The sequence below is a fragment of the Hyla sarda genome, chromosome 2, assembly GCF_029499605.1.
Source record: "Hyla sarda isolate aHylSar1 chromosome 2, aHylSar1.hap1, whole genome shotgun sequence".
Lineage (NCBI taxonomy): Eukaryota > Metazoa > Chordata > Amphibia > Anura > Hylidae > Hyla > Hyla sarda.
The window spans coordinates 345,306,649-345,325,600 of NC_079190.1; the positions used below are offsets into that span (position 1 = coordinate 345,306,649).

The 18,952-nt window shown below is 36.6% G+C and overlaps 5 pseudogenes; all 5 read right to left on the reverse strand.

Annotated features, from left to right (window-relative positions):
- Nucleotides 1-674: 674 nt before the first annotated feature.
- Nucleotides 675-765, reverse strand: LOC130359309 (U2 spliceosomal RNA; annotated as a pseudogene).
- Nucleotides 766-5,020: 4,255 nt separating this feature from the next.
- Nucleotides 5,021-5,111, reverse strand: LOC130359321 (U2 spliceosomal RNA; annotated as a pseudogene).
- Nucleotides 5,112-9,759: 4,648 nt separating this feature from the next.
- On the reverse strand, nt 9,760-9,850 carry LOC130359333 (U2 spliceosomal RNA; annotated as a pseudogene).
- Nucleotides 9,851-13,533: 3,683 nt separating this feature from the next.
- Nucleotides 13,534-13,624, reverse strand: LOC130359241 (U2 spliceosomal RNA; annotated as a pseudogene).
- A 4,548-nt stretch (nt 13,625-18,172) lies between these two features.
- On the reverse strand, nt 18,173-18,263 carry LOC130359344 (U2 spliceosomal RNA; annotated as a pseudogene).
- Nucleotides 18,264-18,952: the final 689 nt, after the last annotated feature.

Here is an 18,952-nt window from a genome sequence, read left to right on the forward strand (position 1 = left end):
TAATAAAAACAAACTATGATTTGGGTTAAAAAAACAAAGGTACAAATAGGAATACAAAAAAATCATCACATTAGCTGGCAAGTACAGCCCATTATTGGTATAAGTGTACACATAGCAAAACTATACATTTTACATACAGATACAAAAAACAACAAGGTTCCTTCTTACTAGGCTTTTGTAATCAAGAAATTGCCATCCCCTGTCAAAAACAAATAGTACAAAATTAAACAGAGTTAAGATAGCTGGCTATGGGAACGTTACTGCATTATCTATTGAGAGAACAGCGAAATGTTAGACACTGTGCCCTAATAGAGGCCTCCTCCTCCCCTACAGCCTTCCTATCCATCTCCAAATTGGCGCCTTGCCAATTCTTTGTATCATTTTATGCAAATGACAGTGCACAGAAACGCTCCCATAGCCTACAATCTAAAAAATTTTTTAACCCAAATGTTGAAAATTCACCAATTTTGTCAAATCAACATACATTACGTCTCAAGGAGTTATGTGCTGTTGAAGTGAAGAAAAATGTTTCAGTCCTCGGCTCTAGACCCACTCAGCCTTGCGTGAGACCCGGAGGCAGCAGGTCACATCAGGGCAGCCGTCAAGGTGATTCCTCAGAACCAGCCCCGAAACGGCCCGGTACACCTGCTCCATACCATGCAGCACCCATCCCCACGAGCTCCATACTGGCGTCGCCTGCCACCAGCATGAAACTGATAAGAACAGATACTACACTTGATCTTAGCCAAAAAGCCGAGAAGCTACACATTTTACATACAGATATAAAACCAACAAGGTTCCTTCTTACTAGGCTTTTGTAATAAATAGTACAATATTAAACAGAGTTAAGAAAGCTGGCTATGGGAACGTTATTGTATTATCTATTTAGAGAACAGCGAAATGTTAGACACTGTGCCCTAATAGAGGCCTCCTCCTCCCCTACAGCCTTCCTATCCATCTCCAAATTGGCGCCTTACCAATTCTTTGTATCATTTTATGCAAATGACAGTATACAGAAACGCTCCCATTGCCTACAATCTCAAACATTTTTAACCCAAATTTTAAAAATTCACCAATTTTATCAAATCAACATACAATACTTCTAAATGAATTATGTGCTGTTGAAGTGAAGAAAAATGTTTGTCTCATGATTTTGTTTAAAAAATCATGGACAATATTTAAAACAAACTATGATTTGGGTTAAAAAAAACAAAGGTACAAACAGGAATACAAATAAATCATCACAATAGCTGGCAAGTACAGCCCATTATTGGTATAAGTGTACACATAGCAAAACTATACATTTTACATACAGATATAAGATCAACAAGGTTCCTTCTTACTAGGCTTTTATAATCAAGAAATTGCCATCCCCTGTCAAAATCAAATAGTACAATATTGAACAGAGTTAAGATAGCTGGCTATGGGAACGTTACTGTATTATCTATTGAGAGCACAGCGAAATATTAGACACTGTGCCCTAATAGAGGCCTCCTCCTCCCCTACAGCCTTCCTATCCATCTCCAAAATCGGTGCGTGACCATTTCTTTGCATCATTTTATGCAAACGACAGTACACAGAAATGCTTCCATAGCCTACAATCTCAACATTTTTTAACCCAAATTTTTTAAAGTCACTCATTTCGTCATATCAACATACATAACTTCTCAAGGTGTCAAATGCTGTTGAAGTGAAGAAAAAATGTTTCAGTCTCATGATTTTGTTTAAAAATCATGGACAATATAAAAAACAAACTATGATTTGGGTTAAAAAAACAAAGGTACAAACAGGAATACAAAAAAATCATCACAATAGCTGGCAAGTACAGCCCATTATTGGTATAAGTGTACACATAGCAAAACTATACATTTTACATACAGATATAAGATCAACAAGGTTCCTTCTTACTAGGCTTTTATAATCAAGAAATTGCCATCCCCTGTCAAAATCAAATAGTACAATATTGAACAGAGTTAAGATAGCTGGCTATGGGAACGTTACTGTATTATCTATTGAGAGCACAGCGAAATATTAGACACTGTGCCCTAATAGAGGCCTCCTCCTCCCCTACAGCCTTCCTATCCATCTCCAAAATCGGTGCGTGACCATTTCTTTGCATCATTTTATGCAAACGACAGTACACAGAAATGCTTCCATAGCATACAATCTCAACATTTTTTAACCCAAATCTTTTAAAGTCACTAATTTCGTCATATCAACATACATAACTTCTCAAAGTGTCATCTGCTGTTGAAGTGAAGAAAAAATGTTTCAGTCTCATGATTTTGTTTAAAAATCATGGACAATAATAAAAACAAACTATGATTTGGGTTAAAAAAAACAAAGGTACAAATAGGAATACAAAAAAATCATCACATTAGCTGGCAAGTATAGCCCATTATTGGTATAAGTGTACATATAGCAAAACTATAAATTTTACATACAGATATAAAAAACAACAAGGTTCCTTCTTACTAGGCTTTTGTAATCAAGAAATTGCCATCCCCTGTCAAAAACAAATAGTACAATATTGAACAGAGTTAAGATAGCTGGCTATGGCAACGTTACTGTATTATCTATTGAGAGCACAGCGAAATATTAGACACTGTGCCCTAATAGAGGCCTCCTCCTCCCCTACAGCCTTCCTATCCATCTCCAAATTGGCGCCTTGCCAACTCTTTGTATCATTTTATGCAAATGACAGTGCACAGAAAAGCTCCCATAGCCTACAAGTTAAAAAAATTTTAACCCAAATGTTTAAAATTCACCAATTTTGTCAAATCAACATACATTACGTCTCAAGGAGTTATGTGCTGTTGAAGTGAAGAAAGATGTTTCAGTCTCATGATTTTTTTTAAAAATCATGGACAATATTTTAAATAAACTATGATTGGGGTTAAAAAAACAAAGGTACAAATAGGAATACAAAAAAAATCATCACAATAGCTGGCAAGTACAGCCCATTATTGGTATAAGTGTACACATAGCAAAACTATAGTTAAGATAGCTGGCTATAGGAACTTTACTGTATTATCTATTGAGAGAACAGCGAAATGTTAGACACTGTGCCCTAATAGAGGCCTCCCCTACAGCCTTCCTATCCATCTCCAAAATCGGTGCGTGACCATTTCTTTGCATCATTTTATGCAAACGACAGTACACAGTAATGCTTCCATAGCCTACAATCTCAACATTTTTTAACCCAAATTTTTTAAAGTCACTCATTTCGTCATATCAACATACATAACTTCTCAAGGTGTCAAATGCTGTTGAAGTGAAGAAAAAATGTTTCAGTCTCATGATTTTGTTTAAAAATCATGGACAATATAAAAAACAAACTATGATTTGGGTTAAAAAAACAAAGGTACAAACAGGAATACAAAAAAATCATCACAATAGCTGGCAAGTACAGCCCATTATTGGTATAAGTGTACACATAGCAAAACTATACATTTTACATACAGATATAAGATCAACAAGGTTCCTTCTTACTAGGCTTTTATAATCAAGAAATTGCCATCCCCTGTCAAAATCAAATAGTACAATATTGAACAGAGTTAAGATAGCTGGCTATGGGAACGTTACTGTATTATCTATTGAGAGCACAGCGAAATATTAGACACTGTGCCCTAATAGAGGCCTCCTCCTCCCCTACAGCCGTCCTATCCATCTCCAAATTGGCACCTTGCCAATTCTTTGTATCATTTTCTGCAAATGACAGTGCACAGAAACGCTCCCATAGCCTACAATCTAAACATTTTTTAACCCAAATGTTTAACATTTACCAATTTTGTCAAATCAACATACATTACGTCTCAAGGAGTTATGTGCTGTTGAAGTGAAGAAAAATGATTGTCTCATGATTTTTTTTTTTAAATCATGGTGAATATTTAAAACAAACTATGATTGGGGTTAAAAAAACAAAGGTACAAATAGGAATACAAAAAAAATCATCACAATAGCTGGCAAGTACAGCCCATTATTGGTATAAGTGTACACATAGCAAAACTATAGTTAAGATAGCTGGCTATAGGAACTTTACTGTATTATCTATTGAGAGCACAGCGAAATGTTAGACACTGTGCCCTAATAGAGGCCTCCTCCTCCCCTACAGCCTTCCTATCCATCTCCAAAATCGTAGCAAGACCATTTCTTTGCATCATTTTATGCAAAAGACAGTACACAGTAATGCTTCCATAGCCTACAATCTCAACATTTTTTAACCCAAATTTTTTAAAGTCACTAATTTCGTCATATCAACATATATAACTTCTCAAGGTGTCAAATGCTGTTGAAGTGAAGAAAAAATGTTTCAGTCTCATGATTTTGTTTAAAAATCATGGACAATAATAAAAACAAACTATGATTTGGGTTAAAAAAACAAAGGTACAAATAGGAATACAAAAAATTCATCACATTAGCTGGCAAGTACAGCCCATTATTGGTATAAGTGTACACATAGCAAAACTATACATTTTACAAACAGATACAAAAAACAACAAGGTTCCTTCTTACTAGGCTTTTGTAATCAAGAAATTGCCATCCCCTGTCAAAAACAAATAGTACAAAATTAAACAGAGTTAAGATAGCTGGCTATGGGAACGTTACTGCATTATCTATTGAGAGAACAGCGAAATGTTAGACACTGTGCCCTAATAGAGGCCTCCTCCTCCCCTACAGCCTTCCTATCCATCTCCAAATTGGCGCGTTGCCAATTCTTTGTATCATTTTATGCAAATGACAGTGCACAGAAACGCTCCCATAGCCTACAATCTAAAAAAATTTTAACCCAAATGTTTAAAATTCACCAATTTTGTCAAATCAACATACATTACGTCTCAAGGAGTTATGTGCTGTTGAAGTGAAGAAAAATGTTTCAGTCCTCGGCTCTAGACCCACTCAGCCTTGCGTGAGACCCGGAGGAAGCAGGTCACATCAGGGCAGCCGTCAAGGTGATTCCTCAGAACCAGCCCCGAAACGGCCCGGTACACCTGCTCCATACCATGCAGCACCCATCCCCACGAGCTCCATACTGGCGTCGCCTGCCACCAGCATGAAACTGATAAGAACAGATACTACACTTGATCTTAGCCAAAAAGCCGAGAAGCTACACATTTTACATACAGATATAAAACCAACAAGGTTCCTTCTTACTAGGCTTTTGTAATAAATAGTACAATATTAAACAGAGTTAAGAAAGCTGGCTATGGGAACGTTATTGTATTATCTATTGAGAGAACAGCGAAATGTTAGACACTGTGCCCTAATAGAGGCCTCCTCCCCTACAGCCTTCTTATCCATCTCCAAATTGGCGCCTTACCATTTCTTTGTATCATTTTATGCAAATGACAGTATACAGAAACGCTCCCATTGCCTACAATCTCAAACATTTTTAACCCAAATTTAAAAAATTCACCAATTTTATCAAATCAACATGCAATACTTCTAAATGAATTATGTGCTGTTGAAGTGAAGAAAAATGTTTGTCTCATGATTTTGTTTAAAAAATCATGGACAATATTTAAAACAAACTATGATTTGGGTTAAAAAAAACAAAGGTACAAACAGGAATACAAAAAAATCATCACAATAGCTGGCAAGTACAGCCCATTATTGGTATAAGTGTACACATAGCAAAACTATACATTTTACATACAGATATAAGATCAACAAGGTTCCTTCTTACTAGGCTTTTATAATCAAGAAATTGCCATCCCCTGTCAAAATCAAATAGTACAATATTGAACAGAGTTAAGATAGCTGGCTATGGGAACGTTACTGTATTATCTATTGAGAGCACAGCGAAATATTAGACACTGTGCCCTAATAGAGGCCTCCTCCTCCCCTACAGCCTTCCTATCCATCTCCAAAATCGGTGCGTGACCATTTCTTTGCATCATTTTATGCAAACGACAGTACACAGAAATGCTTCCATAGCCTACAATCTCAACATTTTTAACCCAAATCTTTTAAAGTCACTAATTTCGTCATATCAACAAACATAACTTCTCAAAGTGTCATCTGCTGTTGAAGTGAAGAAAAAATGTTTCAGTCTCATGATTTTGTTTAAAAATCATGGACAATAATAAAAACAAACTATGATTTGGGTTAAAAAAAAACAAAGGTACAAATAGGAATACAAAAAAATCATCACATTAGCTGGCAAGTATAGCCCATTATTGGTATAAGTGTACATATAGCAAAACTATAAATTTTACATACAGATATAAAAAACAACAAGGTTCCTTCTTACTAGGCTTTTGTAATCAAGAAATTGCCATCCCCTGTCAAAAACAAATAGTACAATATTGAACAGAGTTAAGATAGCTGGCTATGGGAACGTTACTGCATTATCTATTGAGAGAACAGCGAAATGTTAGACACTGTGCCCTAATAGAGGCCTCCTCCTCCCCTACAGCCTTCCTATCCATCTCCAAATTGGCTCCTTGCCAATTCTTTGTATCATTTTATGCAAATGACAGTGCACAGAAAAGCTCCTATAGCCTACAAGTTAAATTTTTTTTAACCCAAATGTTTAAAATTCACCAATTTTGTCAAATCAACATACATTACGTCTCAAGGAGTTATGTGCTGTTGAAGTGAAGAAAGATGTTTCAGTCTCATGATTTTAAAAAAAAATCATGGACAATATTTAAAATAAACTATGATTGGGGTTAAAAAAACAAAGGTACAAATAGGAATACAAAAAAATCATCACATTAGCTGGCAAGTACAGCCCATTATTGGTATAAGTGTACATATAGCAAAACTATAAATTTTACATACAGATATAAAAAACAACAAGGTTCCTTCTTACTAGGCTTTTGTAATCAAGAAATTGCCACCCCCTGTCAAAAACAAATAGTACAATAATGAAGAGTTAAGATAGCTGGCTATGGCAACGTTACTGTATTATCTATTGAGAGCACAGCGAAATATTAGACACTGTGCCCTAATAGAGGCCTCCTCCTCCCCTACAGCCTTCCTATCCATCTCCAAATTGGCGCCTTGCCAACTCTTTGTATCATTTTATGCAAATGACAGTGCACAGAAAAGCTCCCATAGCCTACAAGTTAAAAAAATTTTTAACCCAAATGTTTAAAATTCACCAATTTTGTCAAATCAACATACATTACGTCTCAAGGAGTTATGTGCTGTTGAAGTGAAGAAAGATGTTTCAGTCTCATGATTTTTTTTAAAAATCATGGACAATATTTAAAATAAACTATAATTGGGGTTAAAAAACAAAGGTACAAATAGGAATACAAAAAAATCATCACAATAGCTGGCAAGTACAGCCCATTATTGGTATAAGTGTACACATAGCAAAACTATAGTTAAGATAGCTGGCTATGGGAACGTTACTGTATTATCTATTGAGAGCACAGCGAAATATTAGACACTGTGCCCTAATAGAGGCCTCCTCCTCCCCTACAGCCTTCCTATCCATCTCCAAAATCGGTGCGTGACCATTTCTTTGCATCATTTTATGCAAACGACAGTACACAGTAATGCTTCCATAGCCTACAATCTCAACATTTTTTAACCCAAATTTTTTAAAGCCACTAATTTCGTCATATCAACATACATAACTTCTCAAGGTGTCATATGCTGTTGAAGTGAAGAAAAAATGTTTCAGTCTCATGATTTTGTTTAAAAATCATGGACAATAATAAAAACAAACTATGATTTGGTTTAAAAAACAAACAAAGGTACAAATAGGAATACAAAAAAATCATCACATTAGCTGGCAAGTACAGCCCATTATTGGTATAAGTGTACACATAGCAAAACTATACATTTTACATACAGATATAAAAAACAACAAGATTCCTTCTTACTAGGCTTTTGTAATCAAGAAATTGCCATCCCCTGTCAAAAACAAATAGTACAATATTGAACAGAGTTAAGATAGCTGGCTATGGGAACGTTACTGTATTATCTATTGAGAGCACAGTGAAATATTAGACACTGTGCCCTAATAGAGGCCTCCTCCTCCCCTACAGCCGTCCTATCCATCTCCAAATTGGCGCCTTGCCAATTCTTTGTATCATTTTATGCAAATGACAGTGCACAGAAACGCTCCCATAGCCTACAATCTAAACATTTTTTAACCCAAATGTTTAAAATTCACCAATTTTTTCAAATCAACATACATTACGTCTCAAGGAGTTATGTGCTGTTGAAGTGAAGAAAAATGATTGTCTCATGATTTTTTTTTAAATCATGGACAATATTTAAAACAAACTATGATTGGGGTTAAAAAAACAAAGGTACAAATAGGAATACAAAAAAATCATCACATTAGCTGGCAAGTACAGCCCATTATTGGTATAAGTGTACACATAGCAAAACTATACATTTTACATACAGATACAAAAAACAACAAGGTTCCTTCTTACTAGGCTTTTGTAATCAAGAAATTGCCATCCCCTGTCAAAAACAAATAGTACAAAATTAAACAGAGTTAAGATAGCTGGCTATGGGAACGTTACTGCATTATCTATTGAGAGAACAGCGAAATGTTAGACACTGTGCCCTAATAGAGGCCTCCTCCTCCCCTACATTCTTCCTATCCATCTCCAAATTGGCGCCTTGCCAATTCTTTGTATCATTTTATGCAAATGACAGTGCACAGAAACGCTCCCATAGCCTACAATCTAAAAAATTTTTTACCCAAATGTTTAAAATTCACCAATTTTGTCAAATCAACATACATTACGTCTCAAGGAGTTATGTGCTGTTGAAGTGAAGAAAAATGTTTCAGTCTCATGATTTTTTTTTAAATCATGGACAATATTTAAAACAAACTATGATTTGGGTTAAAAAAATAAAGGTACAAATAGGAATATAAAAAAATCATCACAATTGCCGGCAAGTACAGCCCACTATTGGTATAAGTGTACACATAGCAAAACTATACATTTTACATACAGATATAAAAACAACAAGGTTTCTTCTTACTAGGTTTTTGTATTTATCTAAGAGCCGAGGAACATGCTCTCGAATCACCCAAAGTGCAAGAAAAAGAGCAAACGTGTTACACTAAAAAAAAAATTCACAGAGGATGCGGTCCATCGCAAGCCCTTCTCCGATAGGAGAGAGGCCCCCCAACAAACCTTACCCTTCTCCTCCGGACCAAAAGGTACCTGCGAGGTTCCAGGTTCGATGTCCCTTTTTGCTGAAGCTACTAAGGGACCACAAATGCTCACGGCATCCCCCTAGGCGTTAGCCAAGGTATCTGCCCGCAGAGCCGATAACGGTAGGTACCCTGTCAGAGCAGGAGCACCCGGGGTGTTTGCAGGGAGGTGCGGAACCTAATGGCCACTCACACCTCCCCTAGACCACCAGGAGGGACACCCAGAAGGGCTACCGCATCCTGACAAATCCTGTGGACACACAATACGCAAAAAGTTACACAGTGAGACAAAAAGAAATAAATAAGTGAATATGTGCAGTTATACTACCCAGACATCCGGCCGGATCTATAAAAATTTCTATGATCCTAGCCAGAAGGCTGGGAATCAAGAGATCATGGTGCCCGTGCTTCAACTCAGTGAGTCTATCCTCCCAGTGAGTTTCGGCACCTCGGGGTCACCACTCCCCGAGGCACTAAAGTACCTCGGCTCTAGACCCACTCAGCCTTGCGTGAGACCCGGAGGAAGCAGGTCACATCAGGGCAGCCGTCAAGTTGATTCCTCAGAACCAGCCCCGAAACGGCCCGGTACACCTGCTCCATACCATGCAGCACCCATCCCCACGAGCTCCATACTGGCGTCGCCTGCCACCAGCATGAAACTGATAAGAACAGATACTACACTTGATCTTAGCCAAAAAGCCGAGAAGCTACACATTTTACATACAGATATAAAACCAACAAGGTTCCTTCTTACTAGGCTTTTGTAATAAATAGTACAAAATTAAACAGAGTTAAGAAAGCTGGCTATGGGAACGTTATTGTATTATCTATTGAGAGAACAGCGAAATGTTAGACACTGTGCCCTAATAGAGGCCTCCTCCCCTACAGCCTTCTTATCCATCTCCAAATTGGCGCCTTACCAATTCTTTGTATCATTTTATGCAAATGACAGTATACAGAAATGCTCCCATTGCCTACAATCTCAAACATTTTTAACCCAAATTTTAAAAATTCACCAATTTTATCAAATCAACATACAATACTTCTACATGAATTATGTGCTGTTGAAGTGAAGAAAAATGTTTGTCTCATGATTTTGTTTAAAAAATCATGGACAATATTTAAAACAAACTATGATTTGGGTTAAAAAAAACAAAGGTACAAACAGGAATACAAAAAAATCATCACAATAGCTGGCAAGTACAGCCCATTATTGGTATAAGTGTACACATAGCAAAACTATACATTTTACATACAGATATAAGATCAACAAGGTTCCTTCTTACTAGGCTTTTATAATCAAGAAATTGCAATCCCCTGTCAAAATCAAATAGTACAATATTGAACAGAGTTAAGATAGCTGGCTATGGGAACGTTACTGTATTATCTATTGAGAGCACAGCGAAATATTAGACACTGTGCCCTAATAGAGGCCTCCTCCTCCCCAACAGCCTTCCTATCCTTCGCCAAAATCGATGCGTGACCATTTCTTTGCATCATTTTATGCAAACGACAGTACACAGAAATGCTTCCATAGCCTACAATCTCAACATTTTTTAACCCAAATCTTTTAAAGTCACTAATTTCGTCATATCAACATACATAACTTCTCAAAGTGTCATCTGCTGTTGAAGTGAAGAAAAAATGTTTCAGTCTCATGATTTTGTTTAAAAATCATGGACAATAAAAACAAACTATGATTTGGGTTAAAAAAACAAAGGTACAAATAGGAATACAAAAAAATCATCACATTAGCTGGCAAGTACAGCCCATTATTGGTATAAGTGTACACATAGCAAAACTATACATTTTACATACAGATACAAAAAACAACAAGGTTCCTTCTTACTAGGCTTTTGTAATCAAGAAATTGCCATCCCCTGTCAAAAACAAATAGTACAATATTGAACAGAGTTAAGATAGCTGGCTATGGCAACGTTACTGTATTATCTATTGAGAGCACAGCGAAATATTAGACACTGTGCCCTAATAGAGGCCTCCCCTACAGCCTTCCTATCCATCTCCAAATTGGCGCCTTGCCAACTCTTTGTATCATTTTATGCAAATGACAGTGCACAGAAAAGCTCCCATAGCCTACAAGTTAAAAAATTTTTAACCCAAATGTTTAAAATTCACCAATTTTGTCAAATCAACATACATTACGTCTCAAGGAGTTATGTGCTGTTGAAGTGAAGAAAGATGTTTCAGTCTCATGATTTTTTTTTTAAATCATGGACAATATTTTAAATAAACTATGATTGGGGTTAAAAAAACAAAGGTACAAATAGGAATACAAAAAAATCATCACAATAGCTGGCAAGTACAGCCCATTATTGGTATAAGTGTACACATAGCAAAACTATAGTTAAGATAGCTGGCTATAGGAACTTTACTGTATTATCTATTGAGAGCACAGCGAAATGTTAGACACTGTGCCCTAATAGAGGCCTCCTCCTCCCCTACAGCCTTCCTATCCATCTCCAAAATCGTAGCAAGACCATTTCTTTGCATCATTTTATGCAAACGACAGTACACAGTAATGCTTCCATAGCCTACAATCTCAACATTTTTTAACCCAAATTTTTTAAAGTCACTAATTTCGTCATATCAACATACATAACTTCTCAAGGTGTCATATGCTGTTGAAGTGAAGAAAAAATGTTTCAGTCTCATGATTTTGTTTAAAAATCATGGACAATAATAAAAACAAACTATGATTTGGGTTAAAAAACAAACAAAGGTACAAATAGGAATACAAAAAAATCATCACATTAGCTGGCAAGTACAGCCCATTATTGGTATAAGTGTACACATAGCAAAACTATACATTTTACATACAGATATAAAAAACAACAAGATTCCTTCTTACTAGGCTTTTGTAATCAAGAAATTGCCATCCCCTGTCAAAAACAAATAGTACAATATTGAACAGAGTTAAGATAGCTGGCTATGGGAACGTTACTGTATTATCTATTGAGAGCACAGTGAAATATTAGACACTGTGCCCTAATAGAGGCCTCCTCCTCCCCTACAGCCGTCCTATCCATCTCCAAATTGGCGCCTTGCCAATTCTTTGTATCATTTTATGCAAATGACAGTGCACAGAAACGCTCCCATAGCCTACAATCTAAACATTTTTTAACCCAAATGTTTAAAATTCACCAATTTTGTCAAATCAACATACATTACGTCTCAAGGAGTTATGTGCTGTTGAAGTGAAAAAAAATGATTGTCTCATGATTTTTTTTTTAAATCATGGTGAATATTTAAAACAAACTATGATTGGGGTTAAAAAAACAAAGGTACAAATAGGAATACAAAAAAATCATCACAATAGCTGGCAAGTACAGCCCATTATTGGTATAAGTGTACACATAGCAAAACTATAGTTAAGATAGCTGGCTATAGGAACTTTACTGTATTATCTATTGAGAGCACAGCGAAATGTTAGACACTGTGTCCTAATAGAGGCCTCCTCCTCCCCTACAGCCTTCCTATCCATCTCCAAAATCGGTGCGTGACCATTTCTTTGCATCATTTTATGCAAACGACAGTACACAGTAATGCTTCCATAGCCTACAATCTCAACATTTTTTAACCCAAATTTTTTAAAGTCACTCATTTCGTCATATCAACATACATAACTTCTCAAGGTGTCAAATGCTGTTGAAGTGAAGAAAAAATGTTTCAGTCTCATGATTTTGTTTAAAAATCATGGACAATATAAAAAACAAACTATGATTTGGGTTAAAAAAACAAAGGTACAAACAGGAATACAAAAAAATCATCACAATAGCTGGCAAGTACAGCCCATTATTGGTATAAGTGTACACATAGCAAAACTATACATTTTACATACAGATATAAGATCAACAAGGTTCCTTCTTACTAGGCTTTTATAATCAAGAAATTGCCATCCCCTGTCAAAATCAAATAGTACAATATTGAACAGAGTTAAGATAGCTGGCTATGGGAACGTTACTGTATTATCTATTGAGAGCACAGCGAAATATTAGACACTGTGCCCTAATAGAGGCCTCCTCCTCCCCTACAGCCTTCCTATCCATCTCCAAATTGGCGCCTTGCCAATTCTTTGTATCATTTTATGCAAATGACAGTGCACAGAAACGCTCCCATAGCCTACAATCTAAAAAAATTTTAACCCAAATGTTTAAAATTCACCAATTTTGTCAAATCAACATACATTACGTCTCAAGGAGTTATGTGCTGTTGAAGTGAAGAAAAATGTTTCAGTCCTCGGCTCTAGACCAACTCAGCCTTGCGTGAGACCCGGAGGAAGCAGGTCACATCAGGGCAGCCGTCAAGGTGATTCCTCAGAACCAGCCCTGAAACGGCCCGGTACACCTGCTCCATATCATGCAGCACCCATCCCCACGAGCTCCATACTGGCGTCGCCTGCCACCAGCATGAAACTGATAAGAACAGATACTACACTTGATCTTAGCCAAAAAGCCGAGAAGCTACACATTTTACATACAGATATAAAACCAACAAGGTTCCTTCTTACTAGGCTTTTGTAATAAATAGTACAATATTAAACAGAGTTAAGAAAGCTGGCTATGGGAACGTTATTGTATTATCTATTGAGAGAACAGCGAAATGTTAGACACTGTGCCCTAATAGAGGCCTCCTCCCCTACAGCCTTCTTATCCATCTCCAAATTGGCGCCTTACCATTTCTTTGTATCATTTTATGCAAATGACAGTATACAGAAACGCTCCCATTGCCTACAATCTCAAACATTTTTAACCCAAATTTAAAAAATTCACCAATTTTATCAAATCAACATGCAATACTTCTAAATGAATTATGTGCTGTTGAAGTGAAGAAAAATGTTTGTCTCATGATTTTGTTTAAAAAATCATGGACAATATTTAAAACAAACTATGATTTGGGTTAAAAAAAACAAAGGTACAAACAGGAATACAAAAAAATCATCACAATAGCTGGCAAGTACAGCCCATTATTGGTATAAGTGTACACATAGCAAAACTATACATTTTACATACAGATATAAGATCAACAAGGTTCCTTCTTACTAGGCTTTTATAATCAAGAAATTGCCATCCCCTGTCAAAATCAAATAGTACAATATTGAACAGAGTTAAGATAGCTGGCTATGGGAACGTTACTGTATTATCTATTGAGAGCACAGCGAAATATTAGACACTGTGCCCTAATAGAGGCCTCCTCCTCCCCTACAGCCTTCCTATCCATCTCCAAAATCGGTGCGTGACCATTTCTTTGCATCATTTTATGCAAACGACAGTACACAGAAATGCTTCCATAGCCTACAATCTCAACATTTTTAACTAAAATCTTTTAAAGTCACTAATTTCGTCATATCAACAAACATAACTTCTCAAAGTGTCATCTGCTGTTGAAGTGAAGAAAAAATGTTTCAGTCTCATGATTTTGTTTAAAAATCATGGACAATAATAGAAAAAAACTATGATTTGGGTTAAAAAAAAACAAAGGTACAAATAGGAATACAAAAAAATCATCACATTAGCTGGCAAGTATAGCCCATTATTGGTATAAGTGTACATATAGCAAAACTATAAATTTTACATACAGATATAAAAAACAACAAGGTTCCTTCTTACTAGGCTTTTGTAATCAAGAAATTGCCATCCCCTGTCAAAAACAAATAGTACAATATTGAACAGAGTTAAGATAGCTGGCTATGGGAACGTTACTGCATTATCTATTGAAAGAACAGCGAAATGTTAGACATTGTGCCCTAATAGAGGCCTCCTCCTCCCCTACAGCCTTCCTATCCATCTCCAAATTGGCTCCTTGCCAATTCTTTGTATCATTTTATGCAAATGACAGTGCACAGAAAAGCTCCCATAGCCTACAAGTTAAATTTTTTTTAACCCAAAATGTTTAAAATTCACCAATTATGTCAAATCAACATACATTACGTCTCAAGGAGTTATGTGCTGTTGAAGTGAAGAAAGATGTTTCAGTCTCATGATTTTTTTTTAAAATCATGGACAATATTTAAAATAAACTATGATTGGGGTTAAAAAAACAAAGGTACAAATAGGAATACAAAAAAATCATCACAATAGCTGGCAAGTACAGCCCATTATTGGTATAAGTGTACACATAGCAAAACTATAGTTAAGATAGCTGGCTATAGGAACTTTACTGTATTATCTATCGAGAGCACAGCGAAATGTTAGACACTGTGCCCTAATAGAGGCCTCCTCCTCCCCTACAGCCTTCCTATCCATCTCCAAAATCGTAGCGTGACCATTTCTTTGCATCATTTTATGCAAACGACAGTACACAGTAATGCTTCCATAGCCTACAATCTCAACATTTTTTAACCCAAATTTTTTAAAGTTACTAATTTCGTCATATCAACATACATAACTTCTCAAGGTGTCATATGCTGTTGAAGTGAAGAAAAAATGTTTCAGTCTCATGATTTTGTTTAAAAATCATGGACAATAATAAAAACAAACTATGATTTGGGTTAAAAAACAAACAAAGGTACAAATAGGAATACAAAAAAAGTCATCACATTAGCTGGCAAGTACAGCCCATTATTGGTATAAGTGTACACATAGCAAAACTATAAATTTTACATACAGATATAAAAAACAACAAGATTCCTTCTTACTAGGCTTTTGTAATCAAGAAATTGCCATCCCCTGTCAAAAACAAATAGTACAATATTGAACAGAGTTAAGATAGCTGGCTATGGGAACGTTACTGTATTATCTATTGAGAGCACAGTGAAATATTAGACACTGTGCCCTAATAGAGGCCTCCTCCTCCCCTACAGCCGTCCTATCCATCTCCAAATTGGCACCTTGCCAATTCTTTGTATCATTTTATGCAAATGACAGTGCACAGAAACGCTCCCATAGCCTACAATCTAAACATTTTTTAACCCAAATGTTTAAAATTCACCAATTTTGTCAAATCAACATACATTACGTCTCAAGGAGTTATGTGCTGTTGAAGTGAAGAAAAATGATTGTCTCATGATTTTCTTTTTTTTAATCATGGACAATATTTAAAACAAACTATGATTGGGGTTAAAAAAACAAAGGTACAAATAGGAATACAAAAAAATCATCACAATAGCTGGCAAGTACAGCCCATTATTGGTATAAGTGTACACATAGCAAAACTATAGTTAAGATAGCTGGCTATAGGAACTTTACTGTATTATCTATTGAGAGCACAGCGAAATGTTAGACACTGTGCCCTAATAGAGGCCTCCTCCCCTACAGCCTTCCTATCCATCTCCAAAATCGTAGCAAGACCATTTCTTTGCATCATTTTATGCAAACGACAGTACACAGTAATGCTTCTATAGCCTACAATCTCAACATTTTTTAACCCAAATTTTTTAAAGTCACTAATTTCGTCATATCAACATATATAACTTCTCAAGGTGTCAAATGCTGTTGAAGTGAAGAAAAAATGTTTCAGTCTCATGATTTTGTTTAAAAATCATGGACAATAATAAAAACAAACTATGATTTGGGTTAAAAAAACAAAGGTACAAATAGGAATACAAAAAAATCATCACATTAGCTGGCAAGTACAGCCCATTATTGGTATAAGTGTACACATAGCAAAACTATCCATTTTACATACAGATACAAAAAACAACAAGGTTCCTTCTTACTAGGCTTTTGTAATCAAGAAATTGCCATCCCCTGTCAAAAACAAATAGTACAAAATTAAACAGAGTTAAGATAGCTGGCTATGGGAACGTTACTGCATTATCTATTGAGAGAACAGCGAAATGTTAGACACTGTGCCCTAATAGAGGCCTCCTCCTCCCCTACAGCCTTCCTATCCATCTCCAAATTGGCGCCTTGCCAATTCTTTGTATCATTTTATGCAAATGACAGTGCACAGAAACGCTCCCATAGCCTACAATCTAAATTTTTTTTAACCCAAATGTTTAAAATTCACCAATTTTGTCAAATCAAAATACATTACGTCTCAAGGAGTTATGTGCTGTTGAAGTGAAGAAAAATGTTTCAGTCTCATGATTTTTTTAAAAATCATGGACAATATTTAAAACAAACTATGATTTGGGTTAAAAAAATAAAGGTACAAATAGGAATACAAAAAAATCATCACAATTGCCGGCAAGTACAGCCCACTATTGGTATAAGTGTACACATAGCAAAACTATACATTTTACATACAGATATAAAAACAACAAGGTTCCTTCTTACTAGGCTTTTGTATTTATCTAAGAGCTGAGGAACATGCTCTCGAATCACCCAAAGTGCAAGAAAAAGAGCAAACGTGTTACACTAAAAAAAAAAATGCACAGAGGATGCGGTCCATCGCAAGCCCTTCTCCGATAGGAGAGAGGCCCCCCAACAAACCTTACCCTTCTCCTCCGGACCAAAAGGTACCTGCGAGGTTCCAGGTTCGATGTCCCTTTTTGCTGAAGCTACTAAGGGACCACAAATGCTCACGGCATCCCCCTAGGCGTTAGCCAAGGTATCTGCCCGCAGAGCCGATAACGGTAGGTACCCTGTCAGAGCAGGAGCACCCGGGATGTTTGCAGGGAGGTGCGGAACCTAATGGCCACTCACACCTCCCCTAGACCACCAGGAGGGACACCCAGAAGGGCTACCGCATCCTGACAAATCCTGTGGACACACAATACGCAAAAAGTTACACAGTGAGACAAAAAGAAATAAATAAGTGAATATGTGCAGTTATACTACCCAGACATCCGGCCGGATCTATAAAAATTTCTCTGATCCTAGCCAGAAGGCCGGGAATCAAGAGATCATGGTGCCCGTGCTTCAACTCAGTGAGTCTATCCTCCCAGTGAGTTTCGGCACCTCAGGGTCACCACTCCCCGAGGCACTAAAGTACCTCGGCTCTAGACCCACTGAGCCTTGCGTGAGACCCGGAGGAAGCAGGTCACATCAGGGCAGCCGTCAAGGTGATTCCTCAGAACCAGCCCCGAAACGGCCCGGTACACCTGCTCCATACCATGCAGCACCCATCCCCACGAGCTCCATACTGGCGTCGCCTGCCACCAGCATGAAACTGATAAGAACAGATACTACACTTGATCTTAGCCAAAAAGCCGAGAAGCTACACATTTTACGTACAGATATAAAACCAACAAGGTTCCTTCTTACTAGGCTTTTGTAATAAAAAATTGCCACCTCCTGTCAAAAATAAATAGTACAATATTAAACAGAGTTAAGAAAGCTGGCTATGGGAACGTTATTGTATTATCTATTGAGAGAACAGCGAAATGTTAGACACTGTGCCCTAATAGAGGCCTCCTCCTCCCCTACAGCCTTCCTATCCATCTCCAAATTTGCGCCTTACCAATTCTTTGTATCATTTTATGCAAATGACAGTACACAGAAACGCTCCCATTGCCTACAATCTCAAACATTTTTAACCCAAATTTTAAAAATTCACCAATTTTATCAAATCAACATACAATACTTCTAAATGAGTTATGTGCTGTTGAAGTGAAGAAAAATGTTTGTCTCATGATTTTGTTTAGAAAATCATGGACAATATTTAAAACAAACTATGATTTGGGTTAAAAAAAGCAAAGGTACAAACAGGAATACAAAAAAATCATCACAATAGCTGGCAAGTACAGCCCATTATTGGTATAAGTGTACACATAGCAAAACTATACATTTTACATACAGATATAAGATCAACAAGGTTCCTTCTTACTAGGCTTTTAAAATCAAGAAATTGCCATCCCCTGTCAAAATCAAATAGTACAATATTGAACAGAGTTAAGATAGCTGGCTATGG